The following is a 20077-nucleotide window of genomic DNA, read 5'->3' as shown; positions in this document are numbered from 1 at the left end:
GGGAAAGTCCAGGCTGGACTCCTGGAGTCGGCAGCAGTTGGGAACTGGAGGCAGGAACACACAGATAAGGGCTGGCACGGATCAGGACCACAGGCAGACGAACGGACGGGATCCTTCCAGGATGCCGGGGTGAAGGAAAGGGAAGCAGGAAGGGCAGGAAGGGCAGGCAGCCGGAAGCTGGAAATCAGGAAATCTGGCTGAAGCCAGACTAAAAAAATATAAATGGAGATGGTAATTTGCAGCATTTTAACAACCAACTGCAATTTAATGGAAGTGGTTTTCACCCATTTGTCTCATTTAAGCAGCAGTACATCCAGACAAATCTAGGTCACTGGCCTCATCACCCTTTAAACAAGTGCATGGTTCTCTGCCAATATCTCCACACTTGCCTTTCTTGTTCCTTTAGTTTGACAGAATTCTGAAAAAGCCTTTGTAAGAATCTGCAAAAAGCCATTAAAAAAGCAACACTTGAGCACTATTGGATTAAAAACACTAATGTCACATCGCAGTCATTGCACATCATCACCATACAGCTGTTGTCTGAGAAAACCTCTACAGACATACTTCACAACTGGGGTTGTACAGTGACAACACCATATCAATAAATTTTAAAAAAATTTAAAAAAAAAACAACTCCAGATGATGAAAGTCCTTTGTGGGGATCTCCCAATGCCACTGATGGTGTGAGAGGCTTTGGCTTCATTCATGTAACACAGCCCTCCCTGGATGAGATGACTCTAACAGCAGAGCTGGGCTGGCATTGGATCCAGAGCCAGGCTGAGGTGCCCCCTGCAACTGCTTCCAGGACTGCTGATGAAGTGGATATAAAGAATCTGCTTGTGATGCATCTTGCAGACTTCATGTGTTAATGTAAAACTGCTCATTGTAGCTCAATGCACTGTTCATTAAATCCTTCTTTTATATTTAAGCACAAACATGTGTTCAATTCACCTCAAGGAGTACCATAGAGTTGTCTCCATTTTATTTCTTTGCACCGAGATTTCCTGAAACCTTTCATCTTGAGTAGCAGAGGGATGCTTCACACTGCAAAGCTGCAGAAAGCAAATTGCTTAATTGGAGACAGACATATCGAGTGGCAGCTGTTTGTGTTCGATAGCATTGATAAGGAACTGAGAACTCAGTGAAGTCAAGATAAAGGAATACACACAGAATAAAGCTGCATTGTTCAAGTGGTTATTGTAATACTTCCACATGGAGTTATATAGAAAGGCAGCAATAAGGACACTGTTGTAAAATGAGAAAAGAAACAGTATGCCTAGATGAATACGTGTCAGAAACTGGCTTTAGGACAAAGGAATAAAGAGAGACTTACATGGATTTTCAGAAAAGGTACAGTGAAATGAACTGTTAATAACTTGTTAAAGACATCTGACATTCAGCTTAATATATCAATTGATCAATTCAATTAATTTCACCAATAACAACTGCTGCTGAGTACATCAAAACAGGCACAGAAGAGAAAAAAAAAATCTTTGAAGGCTTCTACTTAGTATTTTTTAAATTCTCTTTTATCTTCTTTTCAGTAGTTTGTAGCACCACCACCCACTTTCACTTCTGCCAGCTCTGTAGGTTACAAAAGGAAAATAAGCTTCCTAATTCTACCAAGACAACCACAAAAACCTTATAATAACTAACTTACTGGAGATGTTAGGTATTGAAATGGTTTTTATATTTTTGTTAAAATTTTCACTGGGTCTATCAAAATTGGACATTTTTTATTCTGTGACTGCAGGTCTGAAACACTTGCTCACAATGTTTGTGTGTGTATATGTGTTGTGTAAGTATATAAGGAATCATAAGGGGTGAATTAAAGCACTGGAGAGGCCCTCGCTCTCAGTCCTGCAGACCCATAGATAAATCTTTCCAGCAGGCAGTCGTGCTGACAACTTAAATCTTAACAGTAGCTCCTCTGGAGCACTATTTGACTAGAGTCATAAAGCCTAGACCTTGTATTATTCATTAATAAAAGTTCCCCTGCATTAATGCACCATGGAATGGAGGCTTTTGAGTCTGTCTTAAAAGTACACACTTTAATGTATAATCATTTTGACCTGGCTCCCTGCTAAAAGAAAGGTTTATCTGAAAAACCTCAGGTTATTAGAAACTGCTGTGGGTAGGGATGCTGAGCATACTGGTCCATGAGATAAATGAGTGCAGTCAGGCTATGAAGAACACCAGAAGGATGTTATTAAATTAATACTTGGGGAATGCACAGGAGAAAGCAGGCTTCTGCCTCGTTTTCTATTTTTGTTTCTGATTTCTCTGCCATCAGAGCCAAAGACAGATCTTTGCAAACATTTTCCTGCAATTTTCTCTGAAAAATGAATGGTGTTTTACTTTGGAGACAATAAAACATCAAGGGATATTGAAAGTGGCAGATGGGTTGGGGGTACATACTGTAATCAAGAAAACAAACAAAAACCCCACAAATACCCCTGATCTATTCTTATCTGGTTTCTTTCCATGCCCTTGGACCCAGAGAAATATAGTCTGTTCTGTCCTTGCTGCAGTAACTTTCTGGAGGAGACATTCAGCTATTGTCTCTCTGGAATTATTTTGGCAACTTCTCTTGCTTTTACTTTCATTTTATATGATACTTTCCAGAAGTCATATTTTTATGTCTTCTCTGAAATCTAGTTCTTCTGTAATAGAAAATCTTTCACTAAACCAGCTATATGTTTCAGACAGCTGTTTTACTATCCATTCTCACCCATTTGTTCTCTTTATGCAAATGGAAGCAACAAATGAAATGAAAACTGTAAAGCTGACAAATACTAGCTATCACACTGCAAATTAAGAGCATCACAACAACTTCTTACAATGAGTGCTGAGTCAATAAAGAGTAAACTTAAATCATCTAGTGGGGAAAATGGTCTTCCCTTTTCTGACCTTAACTCCTTGTCAGAGAAACAACCAGAGGCCATGCCCACCCTCCTTTCCCTGAAGAAAAAAATGCAGATGTTTTTTCTGGGGTGGGCCTGTGACCACAGCCAAAGCCTCAAACACAAGGCTCCCTGCACAGATACTGATCATTGTCCACATGTCCCCCAGCACTGCAATGCAAGCACAGTTCTAAACTAAAGATGTTTTGTTGTAAATCAAAGCAGACAGAGAAGGGATGTGCCCTGGGTTTGTGTAAAGCTGTACTTCCTTTGGAATCAAGGTGTGTTCTCTTTTTCCCTCAGTACAATTGGTTGCATCAAACACTGTTGAAAGGAAAGCAGAATTTGACTGACAAAGCAATAAGCCACCTTTCTTAGATCTCCTCAGACCAGGGAGCAGTGGATGAAACCCACTTTAAATAGAGGTCTTAAAGCCAAGCAGAGAGAAAGCTCTTATCTCCATCAAGATGTTGTTTCAGAACAAAATTGTTTATATATAGTTGCTTATGAGCATATCTTTCAAGTGAAAACAGCTGTTTACCCAAACCTTAGGAAGAAAAAAGTGAAGAGCTGAATGAATAATTAATGAAACCACACTGAGTGTTATAGGTCTTCTGGATGTAGTAACTTGTTCCTGGAGCCCATGAATTAATGGTTTCAATGTGACTTAGTCTATATCTCTGCAACTAGAGCTGATGCATGCATGCATGCGTGTGTGTGTGTGTGTGTGTGTGTGTGTGTGTGTGTGAGTTCATTTTCCTCCCAGCCTCTTTTAATCACTGTGTTTATATGGCAACTTTCCTGCTAGGATGCAAAACAGGAATGTTCCTCAGTCCCGTTCATGTGACCACTGGATGTGACAGAGAGTAATGCAAAGAGTACCATGATTTTTTCCCTATTTTGAATAGAAAACTCTTTCTGTCTTAATAATTACTAGGTAATTATTAGCTTTCAGCAAGAAAGATGTAGTCATGCAAAGACTTACCTTATCTTTTCTTCCTTGCTTTGCTGTCAGTTTCCAGCAGTCCAAACAGACTGCTCTGAATGATTCTCTTTCCTTCCCAAGTACTATGGGCACACTAGATTGTGATCCATTGTTCCATATTCAGGGGCTCAGGAGACAGCCACACTCATTCCTGTGTGACAAGAGATCACCCACTAATTAACAGCATTGTACATTTTTTAACTACTTATTTATACAGGGCAAGTGCATCCTACATTTAATTCTAATTTTAGGCCTCCCTTGAATAAGCTTGTGACTGAAGAAAAGCCCAGTGCACACTATGAGCATTTCACAACTGAGAGTCAAGGCATTGGCCAAGTGTTCTTTGTAGCTTTCTCTTCCAGCACTATCCATCCTATCCATAGGGTCAAGTCCCAGCCTGTGCAGCAAAGGAGATGACTTGCTCTGATTCAGATTCAGTACATTCAGACAGTACTTCTTGTTTCCCTGAGATGTTCTTCCCCAGCCTGCTTGGCTCAGTCAGGCAGGGGGAGAAGGGGATGGAGCCAGCTGTACCCTCCACAGGCCTGGTACACAGAGGGGAAATGCCAGGCATCCAGGTGCTATAAAAGTGCTATAAAAGTTTAGACATATCAACTGTTTATTGGAAGTGCAGTTTCTTTCTCACTCTATCCTACCTAACAGCTATACATAAGCAGGAGGAAAAGAAAAGTCACTATTAATCTTAACTTTCTTTAAACATGAAGCTGATGCACAGATGGGACATTGTTACCCTTCAGACCCAATGAATAAAAATGCTGAGTGGGCAGGTGTTATTTACATGCTATTTCCACATATTGAGACTTGCAGGGGTCTCTTAAAGCAGAAGTATTTATGTCATACATTGCAGCAAAGGCTTGTTTGGGACAAATGTTGCTATAAACCAAGTATGGGGATGGCTTTAATTTGTTCAGTTCCAGTGCATGCCCCTGCAGTTCCCTTGATAGCATTCTTCATGGAAGGATCTTTGTTTAGCTAATTCAAAAAAGTCCATTCAGATCTAATTAGAAATTCACAGAAAATCATTATTTCTGCATCTGGGCTGGTCAGAATAATAAGTAGAGACAAATATTCTCTGGGCAGCCCTTGATGAATTAACACTAAAATGCCCATCAGACCATCTGGAAGATGAAATTGCCAGCTGTGTTTTAGTGATGCCTATCATACCTGAGAGTTCTCTCCTGGTTCATGCCTTTGGCAGAGTGTTAATATCAAAGAGTTACAAAATCACACGAAGAATTGCACAGCTACAGTGGGAAGGTCCTTTGCTGCCATAAATGTATCTATCCACAGCAGAGGTGACTCTTTGCTTTTATAATGTCTTCTATGTGGAAGGAAAGCAAGTTGCCTGTCAGTGCATGTAGTGACCCAGATGTGTCACTTGCTGTGAGGTGAGCAGTAACCAGCAAGTCTCCTACCTGGGGATGGGGCAGCTCAGCACCTCCCCTTGCAGGTGATCCCTGCCTTCATGTCTCCACCATCTCTGCATTCTTTGTAAGTCTTGCACCAAAACACAGCACTCTATGATTTCAGCCTCCTTTTCCAGTCCTTTTCATCAACATATCCAACCAGAATATTTTCTCTTCCCACATAAGTGGTGTTCTGCCTGTGTAGCTCTCAAAGCCACCTTCGCTACCCATCTATAGGGAGAAAGATGAAAAATTGTTTTTAGAGTCTTTTAAACCAGTCTTAAATGAGTCATTAAAACTGATAGTGTCATGGGGAAGCCTGGCACACACATCTGTCTGGAAAATTCATGGCTACCTGAGAACAAAAAATCATAATATTTTATTCCGAAGTTAATAAAATTTGCTTCTTCTGTTATTGCTTCTACTAAAATATACCGTTATATCTTTGGCAATTCCCAGATAAGGAATGAAGCAACACTTTAATTTTCTCTGAGGCAGTCTGTATATTTTAAAAGGTCTATAAACATGAGTTTTCCAAAGCATAGTCATTGTTCCTGTAGGCATTAATGTTGCAAACCAAGCAATAAGGCTTCAAGCACTAATAAAAAAAAATCAGAATTGCAACCTGGTAACAAACATCTCAAATCCCAAATAGCTCTTAGCACTAAAAATAAATCCAGACTTGTCTGGGATCTCTGTGGAGCTTTATACCTTCCAGACCATAAGTATTCCTCCATTTCAGCTTTCAAATCAGATGCTGTGCAGGCTGCTTCAACATCTGTGGAAGAATCTTCCCCGGTTGGGGAAGCTAATAGGTTTGCAGAGCTTCTGGTGGCTAAGGTCTAGTGATACCTGCAGAAGCTCTGATTCCAAAAGCCAGTCCAGTAACTTTTCCTGATTTATTACTCTCAAGTGTTTTTCATTGAATACACTGAAAAAACATAAGTTGAAGAGCAAGACACAGCTGGTGTCTTAGAGCATCTCTTGTTAAGCTGTTCTTTTAGCAAAAGCAGCAAGCTGAGGGGATGTTAGGGCTGTGGGGGTAACTTTTCTAACAGGGAGCTTTGATCCAGAGCCTCAGGAAAGGTTGCCAAGTTGAGCCACCAGTTTTTGCAAGAACGAAAACTAAGCAAAGACTTCAAGCTGCCCTACACTAAGGGAAAAAACCTGCATGGCTGCACAGCTGAGTCCTGCCTGTAACATAACTGAGGGCACCAAGGTCCTGGACTCTGCCTGCCCTCAGGCAGAGCTATCACCGGTACTTAAAAAGCACTTGAGCTGGAATGTTCCACAGCAGAAAACTTCTGCTTGAAGCTGTGTTATATATTTATAATTTGCTAAGGCTATCAGCTGTTCTCTTTTTTTTTCCTCTGTGACTAAATCCCAAGAAATGTCAGTTGTGCTGATGATTTTTCAGATAGAAATGAGATAGTCTGGCTCCTTCCCCTTCACACCTTTTTGCTGAATTCTATTACCTTAATGATCATCCCACCACACCATGAGGAGTAAAAGTACTATATAGTTTCATGAAAATAATCTCTAAAAAAATACCTTTTGCCTCTTTCTTTGCTATTATTTTTGAACTGCATTTTGACAGTTTATCAAAGCATACCCAATGACCTGAAAGAACATCACCTATCAGAAGATGTGCAGCTTTGCTCACAACTGGGGCCAATGCAGGCTGATGGGATGGTGATGTTCACTGACAAAACGAAATGCATTCTGAAGAAAAATACCCTTATTGACTTCAGAAACAAAAGCAGGTATCCCTAAAGCTGTAGACACTCTTAAATTGCGGTTTAGAGTGAACTGTACACAGGATTGCTTCCCCCTAGTTTTGGGTAGCAGAAGGGTTAGAGGCAGGAGGTATAAACACTTGGCTCCTTTATCTGGGACTTGGGGCAAAGGCACGTTTCAGGAAGGTGTTAATGCCTACCACTGTCCCAAGGCTATCATGTGCCCCCGGTGGCAGAATGTGGTCAGAGACCTCTGAGAGCACCCTGAGACCGCTGCTACCAGACAGCCCCAAAGGGTGCCTGGAAAGCCATGTCCATCCCGGACTCACCCAAAAGAATCAGGCAGCCTCTCTTCTGCCCCAAGCGACTGATCACCATTTCTGCTGTGAGCAAGCTGGAGCCCATGGGGTGGTCAGGACAAGGCCTGGTCCCACAGGCTCACCTGGCACCCATGCAGATGAGGTCTGATGCTGACTGCAGTCCTGGTCCCAGCCAGGATCTGCTGGACACTGGGACATCTTGGCATAGCTGTACCTCACTCTCTACCTGCACTGTTCAGCATCGCTGGCTTCTGCCCAGGAAGCGACCTTTAGTGCCACTTTGAGATCTCATTTGACATGCTCATGAATCCTACAGCACCTTGCACCTCCTGCCCTGCACAGCTCAGCACGCAGCAAGGACAGCATCTCTCTCCAGAGCAAGGACAAGATCCCTCATGATTAAGAAAGTGATTAACATTATTGTGAAAACAATAATGTTTCGGTTCAGTTTATTATGTTCAGTTTATTATGAGACAGTTCTTTGGGTTTCATTCCAGCTGGGCCCAATGTGACAAAACTGAAACAAATTAGAAAATATGCACATCTAAAGTGGAAAGGAATTCAGTCAGGAGACCGATAAACCAGAATTATAAGAAACATTTAAGGAAAGGATTTAAGAATATGTATTAAATTTTTTTTTCCTCTGGCCGTATATGAAATGCAAGGAATTTGAAATGCCATATTGCATTTATTTTTAGTCAATTCACATGCAGGAAATGTACTTTGGCTTTGCTCACGTGGAAGAAGTCAACAAATCCAAACTCAAAGCTGTATAGTATTGGGGCATAGTTAGCACTATAATCTCAGACCAGTTACCCTTTTTATCTGTGTTGCTTATTTTATCCTTTTCAATTAGATGTAGATAAATAAGTGAAAAATAAACTACTTCTCAGTTAAAGCCTTAAATTAAGCATTCCAGTAGTTATCACCAACTGTTTAAAGTTAGTATCTCTTGCATTACTCACACATTTCAATTGCTTTCCTAACAAGATGCTCAGGGCTCCCCCTTCACTGCTCCTGTGTGATACCAGTACTGTACCCACAGCACACCAAGCCCTTTTTTCCTATGGTTCACTGTTCACAGTACTCCATTCCAACATCTAGCTGAGTATACTCTTCCCAGAAGCAGCTTCAGTTTTGTTCTGAGTCTTGGATGTAGCTTTGCTTAGCTCTCATTGAGCAAAGGTATAGATTTTATTTCCTTCTGGCATTTTGCCTGCTAGGAAAAACATTTTCTTCCAGTTCTCACTGTGTCTACAAAGCTTTGGTCAACAGTTCCCTGTTCCAGCTATCTATAAATTTTCAGTAGGCTTTTTTTTTGTTGGCAATATTTTTGTTCATATACAAATCTTTTTCTTCACTGACTGTGCTGATAGCTTTAGCTCCTCTCATCTACTGTATCACCACACATGATATGGGCTTTTTCATGAAGCGCCATTACCATTAGTCTACTTTTCTAGTCCCTCTTTTTTATTGGATCCAGTTGGCTTGCAGCACCAACTTCTTTTAAGGTCTTTTAAGCTCTAACATAGAACATTTGCTTACATTCACAGTCAGAAGTGTTCTTTTCTTGCTCACTACTACTGCCAACTGCCCTCCTGAATAAAGAGACCACTAGAGTCAGGGCAGAATCAATTGTACAATAAAAAATAAAATATATATAAAAATAATAAAAAACCCACATCAGTTTGTGTTAAGGAAATATATACACAGAAAAGTATGATTTTATAGTATGAGTAATAGTACGTGACTGGGACTCTCCGAAAGAGTATGTCTCTCTCCAAGTGTCAGTCAAACACACAGTTGGCAGTGTCAGCCAAAATAGTTTATTTCCAATAAATCTACCCAAGTTGATGTTTTGTTGTCTTATGGGGAAGAATTCACATCCAGACACACACCTGTGCATGAACACACCCACATCCACTGCCCTCAACACAGACACCAAAAGTGCTGGGTCCATGGAATGACTCCTGCCCTCAGGAGCACACATGTCCCTGGCATAGGGAGGGATGATTTGAGAGGATCCCCCACGGATACGCAGGACACCTTCAGAGGGGAGCCCCAGAATTTCACAAAGCAGATTGCCTGCTAGAGAGGAAATCCCTCATTAGCAGGTATTTCAAATGCATAAAATAGGAACATCTTCCTCATAAATGGCTGGTAGCCACTGAGCATTTCACACTTCAGAGTTTTGAGAAGATATGGGGGGATTCAGATGTCCAAGGCAGGGTCCCCTCTTGGCTTTGCGCTCACAGAGTGGGAAGCGATGATGGGCACTGGCTCTGAGCTGCTGCAGGATCCCTGAATCTACCGGCCCTGAGGGACAGAGGCTGGGATAAAGCTGAGAGAAAAGCAACAACAGGGCTACCCAATGAACTGCATGGAGAAATGGGAACCCATAAGCCAATAATTCCAAAATTCTGATTTACTACAGCATTCATTCTTGTAAAGAAGTAAATTGCTGTGTACTGACAGATCACTTTGGTACCACATATGTGCCTTACATATCATACTTTCTGTACTCATCTGAGATGGGTAACTTCCCTTCCTTTCTCATGCATCCTCAAAGCATTCAGAGAACATGAAATCTTTTGCTAGAATCCATATTAAAAGCAGTAGCTTTTAATAGCCTCCTATTGTAATCAGGAGGGCATCTCCATTTCTCTTCTCTAGTAAGCTCTTCGGAATACAACACTAGTGTATTTATGTGTGGCTTCTCAAAATTTACATTTGAAAAGACTGAAACACTGTGGCTATAACTCACTCGTTTTTTCCCGATCTTCTTCTAGTGTATGAAGTAGAAAACCTGAAACTGGAGCTGGGCCTTTGCTATTGTATTAGTGGTTAACCTAATAAGCCTATAATTGTTTTTTCAGGATAACACCTTTGAAGTTTATTACTACAGTCAGGATGGTCAGGGTCTAGGAAAGCAGAGAAATAATACGTACTTTATTTGAAGGCAGAAAGCACAAAGATAAAATATTTTCCCACTTAACTACTTGGTTTCCTTGTATCCTTCAGTCTCAGTCAAGAGGCACCAGTAACATGTAAGTAATATGTTACTATGTTACTGTTATGAAAAACAGGAAGATACAGTATTTATTCAAACAGAGGAGAGTAGGAATGATAGCAAACCGTTATTTTCCTTCAGCAACAACGGACTTCTAAAAGACAATATGGATTTAACAGATGTTCAATATGGATTTTAAAAATGTTGAACTCAATAATGTTTTGTAAAATGCCAAGATTCAAGCAATGTTGCATTACTGCCTGGATATAAGTTAAGTTTTAAAACCTCCATACACCAGTTTTCTACTCAGAATAGACATCTTCTGATGCTAATGTGCTTCAGTTGCACCCCTGGGAAAAGCCAGACTCAGAGCAATGTGCTTACCCATCAGGTGCCATCAGGCTGAAGACATAAAAGGGGAAAATAGCAGCTGAGAAATGAATGCATTTCTTTTCATTCTATGAAATAAAAAACAAACCACCTTTTGCTGAAAAATGTGCAAAATATTTATTTATAACAGAAATGCCTGTTGTGATTGTTTATCATCAGCAGCAAAGCTCTCATGCCAAAGTATCTGGAGCTACAACTAAGATGGATCAAGGCTCTGTCTCCTCATCTGCCAGCTCCCAGGCTGTTGCCAATCATGTTTGTGTTCCGTGCTTGGACTCAGGGGCCACCAGCTGCAAAAACAGCTGCAGGCAAAGTTATTAAGATCATTCCTGGACCTCATTCCTGCAGGAGTGGGCTAGCATGGAGCATGTGCCCACAGATTCCCCAGGGCTCCTTTGTGCCAAGGTGGGCACAGGCTCCAACATCATGGCCAGGAACAGCTTTGCTTGGATGGGGAAACTTCAGAGCCAGAGCAGCCACCCAGTCCTCCCAGAAGGCTCCCCACAAGACTCTGAGGTCTCTACGTAATCTGGCAGAGACATGTTTGGCATAAAAACTGCCATGTGCTACAGCAAAGGTGGGGGAACAAAATGGGGAGGTTGTTTGAATCAAGCTTTCAAGTTACAATATTGTAATGCTCCCGTGCTGGAGAGGGATGAAGAGGAGGGTTAAAAATTCAGAGCTATACCACCACCTGCCTTCCAAACAGACATGTACGAAATATCAAGGATTTTAATGCACTTGAAAAGGGAGCATTAAGTGTCTGAGTAGCAATCTCATTTAGATTCCTTGAAATACACATTTCATAAGAGGCTAGGAAAACACATCAGCTGGAGGCACAGAACCAAACCCAATTCAGAAAAAACAGTCCAGCAAATTTGTCTGAGATGGGTTGATTTGAGAGGAGAGAAACCTGAACCTGTAGAGGGACTTGTGTCTTGATTTTCTAATTCATACATTGCACAGGAGACCAATTTTCCTCCACATACAAAAAGTTGAGAGCAAAACAGAAGGCATTTTGGGGTTGGTCTTTTTGAAATCTCCTGTCTGTATTTACTCATTATTTTATAAGCAGGCAATAGGTTTAAGGCATTACCACAATCCAAAACAATTGATTTACATGTAACAGGAATGGTCTGTGTAATTTTTTATATTTTTTTTTTTAGGAAAAGGTAATCTTTTCAAATGATCTGTCTTTTAGCATTTCAACATCTCTACCACAGAAGTCTATGGGGAAGCTCAAGGCAATAATATCATAAGCTGTATCTCCACAAGAGCCTATTATTTTATTCTCCCAGATTCCTTAGGAGTTTTTCATGACTGTCAGCTTCAGCTTTGATCCCTCAGGCAATGCTCTTCTCCCCTTGCTTCTAAGACCACTGAATGTGTTTTTTGAAACACCAGCTTAAATACCTTCCCCATGGCAGCTGTGACTTACTTCTCTTTGCTTCTTCCATATTTTCTAGCAACCACTTCCAAACTAAAGCCAGCACCTTCTCTGTTCGATTCTGCTCTTTCCCCTTTAGTCCCCTGTACACTCCTAGCTCAGGGATGCAGTTTCCAGTGTGTCACCTTTGCTATGTGATCACTCTGTTTGGACCCAAATCTGAAATGGGAGCAGGTCTCAGCCCACCCAGTCCTGCCTTCTCCTCCCCAGTGCTGTGGGAGAGAGATCAGAGAGTGGAAGGAGAGACCAGGTGACCAGGACAAGGAGCATAAGGACCCTTTCCACAGGGAAAAGTAAATCTCACAGAGGAACACTCTTGTGGAAGTACAAGGTGAGGATGAGTATTTCCTCAATGTCATTCCACATGGAAGCCTCTTTGGTGAGCCATCCTCATGGCTGCATCACAACCTGATGGCAGAGCAAGCTGGAATTTGGACTGTGGGGCTTTAACCAGGACATTTAAGGATATAAAAAAAAAATTTTTTTTTTTACTCTGAAGCACAATATTAATCATAGAAAAAGACACGACAAAACATGATTTCCATTTTGATGGTGCCAAGTCCATAACCTGTGTATAAAGGACACTGTGACACTGTCCTTTTATGTTTCATCAGTTCCTGGACAAGGCACCAGGTCTATTTTTACAGGCACTGTAGTGATGACAAGTACCACTCGTTCCAATCATTCTATGTTGCACTAACTATTTTTACAGCAATTGTGCAACGAATTGCACCAAAGGAAATGAAGACATGATCTTCAGAATAATTTTTTGAGACTACTCTAGTTTACACAAAAGTCAAATTAAGATGTCATTATAATCTATACCTAGGGGGGAGTTCTCAGCATGCCTTCAGATTTCTGTTATGATCTGAAGCTTGGAAAAAACCCAAGAATTTCCTCCTTAATGGTGTTGGTCGTTTCCATTTGACAAATATTGGTTTTTCCCTTCCCTCCCACAGCACAAAAAACAAATTCATGTTACTGGTACTAGAGCAAGGTTTTGGCCTTATTCATAACTCTCAGCAACAAGTCTCATGAGCTAATAGTGCGAAAAAGTATTTCACTTGGTATATTTCCTGAAACCTACTCCTGCCTGTGTTCAGTGACCAACCTGTTTTCTGTTGTATGATAAAAGGTGTACAGAAACCTACAATTTGGTTTCATAACACTGCTCATTGCTTCTTCTGTTTATCAAGTCTCCCGTTTAATCATCTCATCTCAAAATAAATCAAAGCCATCCCAGCCCTGCAGACTCTGTAGAATTCTCTCCAAGCACTCATTCATTTCCAGAACTCATCTCTCAATCCAGCTATTTCATCTATGCTCTTTTTGAGATACGGTGGCCAGAACTGAATACATTATTTGAGGTGAGCATGTAACACTAGTTTATATGACACCTTTCTAATACTCCCAATGTTATTTTATCCTGTTCCCTCTGCATTCTAATGATCCTTGCTCGTTAAAAAGTGACTATGTGTTGAGTCTTTCAGCTTTCGCAGGGTTGCAAACCTCCTTTTTTCTGGGTAATGACAGTTAATTTAGAATCTAACCAGGAGTATAAGTGGTTCAGATTAATTCCACTATGCATATTACTTAGCTTTTGTCAAAACTGAATTTTTTCTGTCATTTTGTTACCCGTTCACTCCACCATCTTTTTGTACCTTTGGAAGATCATCACATCTGGTCATTATTTACCTAAATAATTTTTGTGCAGTTTGCATTCCTTGCCTCTCCTCTATTAATCTTCTCTTGCAAACTATGTGTGTGTGTGTCCATATGTTTATGTGTATGTAAATGAATCACCCGCATCCTTTGGGGTAATTTGGATACATCACTACCAAAGTCTCTGCAATGGCATTAGTTTCCCTGTCCATTTTTCAAGATTTTCCTTATGTAGCTCTGCCAGACTTGTCAGTCATAATTCCTCAGTGAGAAATACCTCTGTATTGCTGGGGTGATGGGATCTAAAGTTTTTACACAGTTCAGAAGTGCTTCTTTAAAGAAAGTTGGGTATATATATCAAAGTATCTTATTTTAAGTCATTACTGATATAAAAATTCATGTGCTGGAGAAATTTTTACAAAATTAGTCCAAGAAGTATTGATAATGAAATCCGCAGCTCAAAAATAAGTTCTATATTAAAAGGAAAAGAAATCTGTTTGAGAGCTTTTACTATAATTGCTACACATCCCTTAAAATCTAGGTTCTCTTTGGGGAAAGGGGCCTACTGATAAAAGCAGAGTAATGAGAAACTCCTACATGGTTTTGGTTCCTACAATACAAACGTCTTAGTGTCATACCACCTTCTTGTCACCCAGGACAGACAGAAGAGATGGCTTCACTGTTATCCCATCAAGAAACATACAACTATCCAGTGAGGCAGCATTCACAATCTTCAGAATGGCTATTTATAATTTCTAGTTTCATAAGAATCACTCAATTATAGAATGGTTTCAGTGTAAAGGGACTTTCCTGGCTATCTGGTCCAACCCCCTGCAGTGAGCAGGGACATCTCCAACCAGAACAGGATGCTCAGAGCCCTGTCCAACCTGGCCTTGAATGTTTCCAGGAATAGGGCATCTCCCACCTCCCTGGACAGCCTGGGCCAGGGTCTCACCACCCTCAGTGTAATAAATGTCTTATATCTAGTCTGAATCCACTCTTTTTCTAGTGTACAGCCATCACCCTTTGGTCTATCACTTCCTTCAGAGACTAATTCTGCACTGTGCTCCTGAGGGCTGTAAGGGAGCCTTACCTGCAGAGGACACAGTCCATCTCTTGTTCTTCACCAAAGAAATGAGTAATGGGGAAACCTAGATTAACGTATTATTTGCTGATTAAAATGCTACAGAAACAAGGTCACAGTGGGGCAGGCTTTAAGCAGGTGCTAACTGGAATAAGCAAGTAAGTCTGAATCCATTTCCCTTCCCATTCTCTATAGGTGCCCAGAAGCATTCTGTCTTCACAGGACTGTGAAGCAGTGCTGTGCAGAAGCAGAGGAGCTGAGCTGGCTAAACTGCACACAGAAATGCATCAGCTTAGAGAAACTGTTTGTGTAAAGCATCTTAAGAGAACAAAAAAAACTTCCACTTTTTTTGGTTTTTTTTTTTTTTTTTTTTTTGCACATGTCTATTTTTGTAGGAGATTCAGAAGCATGAGGTATAAAGAATACAGTAATTTTTGACCTCTCATGTAAAGCCTCTTTCATCCACAGAGGCGAAAAAAATTAAAACCAGTTCTAAATCACCATGTTCTTACTGCCTCACATCAGGCACACTGCTGAGGGAAGAGGATCACTGGGGAACACCAGACTCATGTGCAGCCAAGCAAGGAAGGTCTGAGAGACTATGACTGAAAGAACCACTTCATCTTGCTTTCCTTTTCACTTTCACAATTTATAAATGAAATAAATTTTTCTTTATCCTCAGGAGCAGGTAAAGCTGGAGGGACATAAGATGTAAGCAAACAGCAAGCTATTAGGATTCAAGGTTAAGAAGATACATCTGAAACATTTGGAGCCTCTGAAATCAACTCTAGCTCTCTGGTTCAACTTTACATTCTGCACAAACTCTTTGACGAGCAGAACTATCCTTTATTGATTGTCACAATTGATTTTTTTTTCTTCTTGCAAGCAGTAGATCAATGCTAGGGACTTGGAAACAAGAAGATAGTGTCACCAGAAAACAAATCTCTTCAACAATAAAGTGAGAGCAAGTTAAAATTCAGATCATGTCTTTGTTCACTTGGTGTAGATTTTTTTTTTTTTTTTTTTTTTTTTTTTTTTTTTTTTTTTTTTTTTTTTGTCTGTTTGTTTGGTTTGGTGTTTGGGGTTTTTTTAAATTGTTGAGCTCTTTGAACTATATTCTGCCTGGCTAGATTACTGTATTAGCTTTCAAAAATTAGTGTAATGTTAGAAGGGAATATATTTGTATTAAATACAGAAAACTTGTTAGTAAAGAATGGTTTCCTGAAAAATGTGAGTTATACATACGAACAGAGTATTCCAAAGTAAAAGCAGATTGACTTTTAAGATGCCTTTTTATTGTTTCGCATATGACATATAATCTTGACCTCTAAAAAGGCTTTTTTGACAGTATTTTACACCTACATCGTTTCTTCACAAGTACAAACACAACAGTAAGATTAATATTTTGCATTGCATATACATAAGAGTAGTGTTCACATCTCTGTGAGTCACTGTGTCTTATTTTCCATCACTGTGAACAGCAAGAGCTGACAATTATCAGCAGCTTAGGAATCCCATCAGTTTTGTTAGTTTTAGCAGCAGCACTGAGGTGATAAGGGTTAACAGGGCACATGAAACTGGTCATGTTGGAAATCTTCACATCACGTTCCTGCATGGGTCAGGATGCTTCCTGGCAGCACTTGTGCCACCCAACTCTGCTTCCTTAGCAATGAGGATTAGGGGGTCATGCAGACAGAAGCAATAAGTACAAACTGAGTTTCAAGTAACTCCTCTAAGAAGTTGTTCTAAAAGTCATTTACATCCATATATCACAGGAAAGATCAGGAGTACAAGTTCTACTGCCATCCAATTTTTAAATTTTTTTCTTGTACTCCAGGAGCTTACTCTATTCATATCTCTGTTCTGCTTCTCAGGCATTATGCCTTAGAATTTCTTTTTATTCTTGGCGCTATTTAAAAATAATTAAATAATTATTTTCCTTCTTTAAAAATCTGTACTCATAATATGCTTCAGTAATTCCTGTCCTTAATATGATTCTTCTTTCCTGGGGAAAAAAAAAAAAAAAAAAAAAAAAAAAAAAAAAAAAAAAAAGGAAATGTTCACAATGCTAGATTGCACTTAGATATCACATACCAGATTAAGACCAATCCCCAGCCATTAAAAGACTATAAAATAATTAAATTTCTGGAGGACAGAAGCATATTTACAAACAATGTATTGATAATAATGATGTTTACCAAGAGTCTTTACCAGCGCTCTGACCACCACAGTCCAACCTATGACAAGAGGAAGCAGCAGGTGGAAACCTGGTGAGACAGGTGAGACAGCAGGTGGAAACCTGGAGTAATTTCTAAGCCATTTGTAACCCAGTCCCCACCCAGAAGTGATAAATCAGTAATCACAGCCCCCTGCCCCAGGCTCAGCAGAGTACTTCTCAGCTTCCAAAGCAAGAAGGGCAGCAGCATCTCCCCAGCAGGCAGAACACAACGTGGCAGATGGCAGAGGCAACAGGCCAGCTCCTGCTCCTGTCAATAACCCATCCACCTCAATACCACAATGCACCAAGGAAGGTTATCCCAAACTGCATTATCTCATGGAATTTGTATTCCTCTGACAGAAGTGATGATGCAGTCAGCTGCCTGGCTGAGTTCAATATTATTTATCTGCACTTGATCTCTCCCAAGGCCATTGACAGAAAGATAGATAGAAAAACATTTATTCTCTCTGTGGTTTGTATCATTTTCGTGTAATGTCATCTCATCCCCCAGCTGTCTATCACATTTCAAAGAAGAGTAACGTGAGGTGCTGAAAGAGTGGGATAAAGCTGACGAAAACAGCAAACTTTTCAGAAGTACTTTGTGTTTGCTGCTTCCCAAACCCCACCCACACTCTTATCCTGCACTCAGTAACATTTGTTCCCTGACACTTGGGTTTTGCTACATCACCCAGCCCATGTTACTCAGGGATGGGTTTATTGGCACACATCCAGCATCCTTACACACAAATGAACATACTCAACTCTTTGAAACTCAAATGGTTAAATATATCAATTAAAGTATCAAGAAGCAATCTATACACATCCAAATCCATAAAAAGTTAGCCAAACACCAACACTGGTATAAAAGCTTTATACCTCTGACTAGCTAATTGGTTTGCTAACTAATTTTTCTTCAGGGTAAAAAGGAAAAATCATCATAGCATTTACTGGGATCAAAGCAACTGATTAAAAAATACTTTCCATATTAAAGTTGACATTTAATTAGCTTAGCTCTGGTGAGCCTTCACTGCCTGAAAAAGAAATCCCTCAGAAGACTGGATAAAGCTTCTTTATTAATGCTTTTCTGTGATTATATCATGTGTTATCTGCAACCATTCTGTATTATTTGAGTAGCAATTATATTATGTTTAAATGACACTTACTGAGATGGCAGTTAAACTGTCATGTAAAAGTGCCAATATAACCGTTCCAGTAAGTCAAATAATACATTTAGCTTTTAAAAAAATATACAGCCTTATCCATATTTTATTAAAGCAGGAAGACAGTGCCAACTATGAAGGCTGTAACCTTGTGTGAATCCTCTGGAGTAAATTGCCAAAGATCCAAAGTACACAACAGAAAGAAGAGCAGAGGGTGGAGCTGTTTGCCTGTGGTGCAGAGCCTGCAGGTTTGCTAGCTGGAGAAGCAGCAGAGTATTTACCAGCGAGAGCTGCGATACCCAGAGCATCTTTTCTATCAGGGAGTTGTGTTGAGGATGCTGCACTCACAGTGTCCTCAGGAAGGTGCTGCAGCTCAGGAATTATCTGACAGGAGCCATAGGGAAGATACTGGCTGGTACCTGAAGTATCACCAGAAACTGTTTCAGGCATTTTGTTGTGATTTCAGTAAACACCATAGGCACTGGATAAAATCTGAATTTCAGTGTTCTGTTCCAAACATCTCTGATGGCTAACACTTTTTACACTTTGAAGTGCTTTGTGAATTCCAATTCATTTCCACACATACTTCTGTAAGTTCTTCTGATCAGCTGCAAGTGGCAGACATACGCATGCTGCTATTTTTACACAGAGAACAAGACACAAATTCTATTGACTCCAGTAATATATTTACATTCCTCAAGTAACAAGTGTCAGAATGAAAGGATGAAGCCTTTAGTTGTGCCAGGGGAGGTTTAGGTTGGTTATTAGGAAAAATTTCTCCTTGGAAAGGGTTGTCAGTGCCTGTCCCAGGCTGCCCAGGGCAGGGCTGGAGTCCCCATCATCCCTGGAGGGGTTTGAGAGCCCTGCAGATGTGGGGATGAGGGACATGGGCTGGGGTGGCCTGGGCATGCTGGGGGAACGACTGGACACGATAATCTTAAAGATCTTTCCCAACATAAATTATTCTATCATTTCATGAAGTTTTACAGCTGCAAGACTGTGGCCCACAGGTTTGAGTAATACTGGTAGGTAACAGATGGAGCTAGTTAGACATCCCTGATTTTGTTTGGCAGGGATGAAGTAAACGAAGCTTTATGGAATATGAGGGTGGGTGGGGTGGGGAGCAGGGGAGAAGAAAGAAAGATTAGTATGCAACACCCATTCTAAATGAAGCAGGTAAGATATTACGCTGTCAGAAAACTGGCAATCAGGGAATTCTGGGAAGATCAGCCCTAAAACCATTAATTTCATCACTTTGCTGGAAAGTGAGAAAGCATCCTACGTTCACATGCTGTCATGGTTTTAGCAGCCAGGTGAGAGATGCTGTTACCCACTACTACCCTCCCAGGAGAAGGTAAAAATGGGAGTTAAGAGAAACACTTAAGGTTGGAAAAAACAGAGTAGGTTTAATTACAGAATATATAGTAATAATTAATGATTATGAGTTGCAGGCCAATGTCTACAAATAGGAATGCATGGTGCCACAGTTCGGTACTGCCTCCCCACCAGCTGGGCTCAGCAGCAGACGGGCCACCTGAGTCCAGGGTCCCAGGGACATACCACGTAAGCCTTGGGGCAGCCAAGAAGGTCCCACCTGGGGAGGCAGACCAAGGTGACCCGTCCTGGTGAGCGAAGTTCCCCGGCAGACACGAGGAGCAACACCCAGCAGAACCCGGGACCGCCGAACCGGGACCGCCGAACCACCCCCGCCGCCACCTCAGCCCAGCGCCGGCAG

The 20077-nt window shown here is 40.8% G+C and overlaps 1 long non-coding RNA gene across 1 annotated transcript; it reads right to left on the bottom strand.

Moving 5' to 3' along the window:
* Window positions 1-235: 235 nt before the first annotated feature.
* Window positions 236-20034, bottom strand: LOC139796737 (uncharacterized). The gene is made up of 4 exons (XR_011726134.1): window positions 19903-20034; window positions 18624-18761; window positions 3889-4039; window positions 236-1052 (listed from the first exon to the last, which is right to left on the bottom strand). It is a non-coding gene; the product is annotated as an uncharacterized lncRNA (long non-coding RNA).
* Window positions 20035-20077: the final 43 nt, after the last annotated feature.

The sequence above is a fragment of the Heliangelus exortis genome, chromosome 5, assembly GCF_036169615.1.
Source record: "Heliangelus exortis chromosome 5, bHelExo1.hap1, whole genome shotgun sequence".
Taxonomy (NCBI): domain Eukaryota; kingdom Metazoa; phylum Chordata; class Aves; order Apodiformes; family Trochilidae; genus Heliangelus; species Heliangelus exortis.
This window is presented reverse-complemented; position numbering and strand designations above follow the sequence as displayed.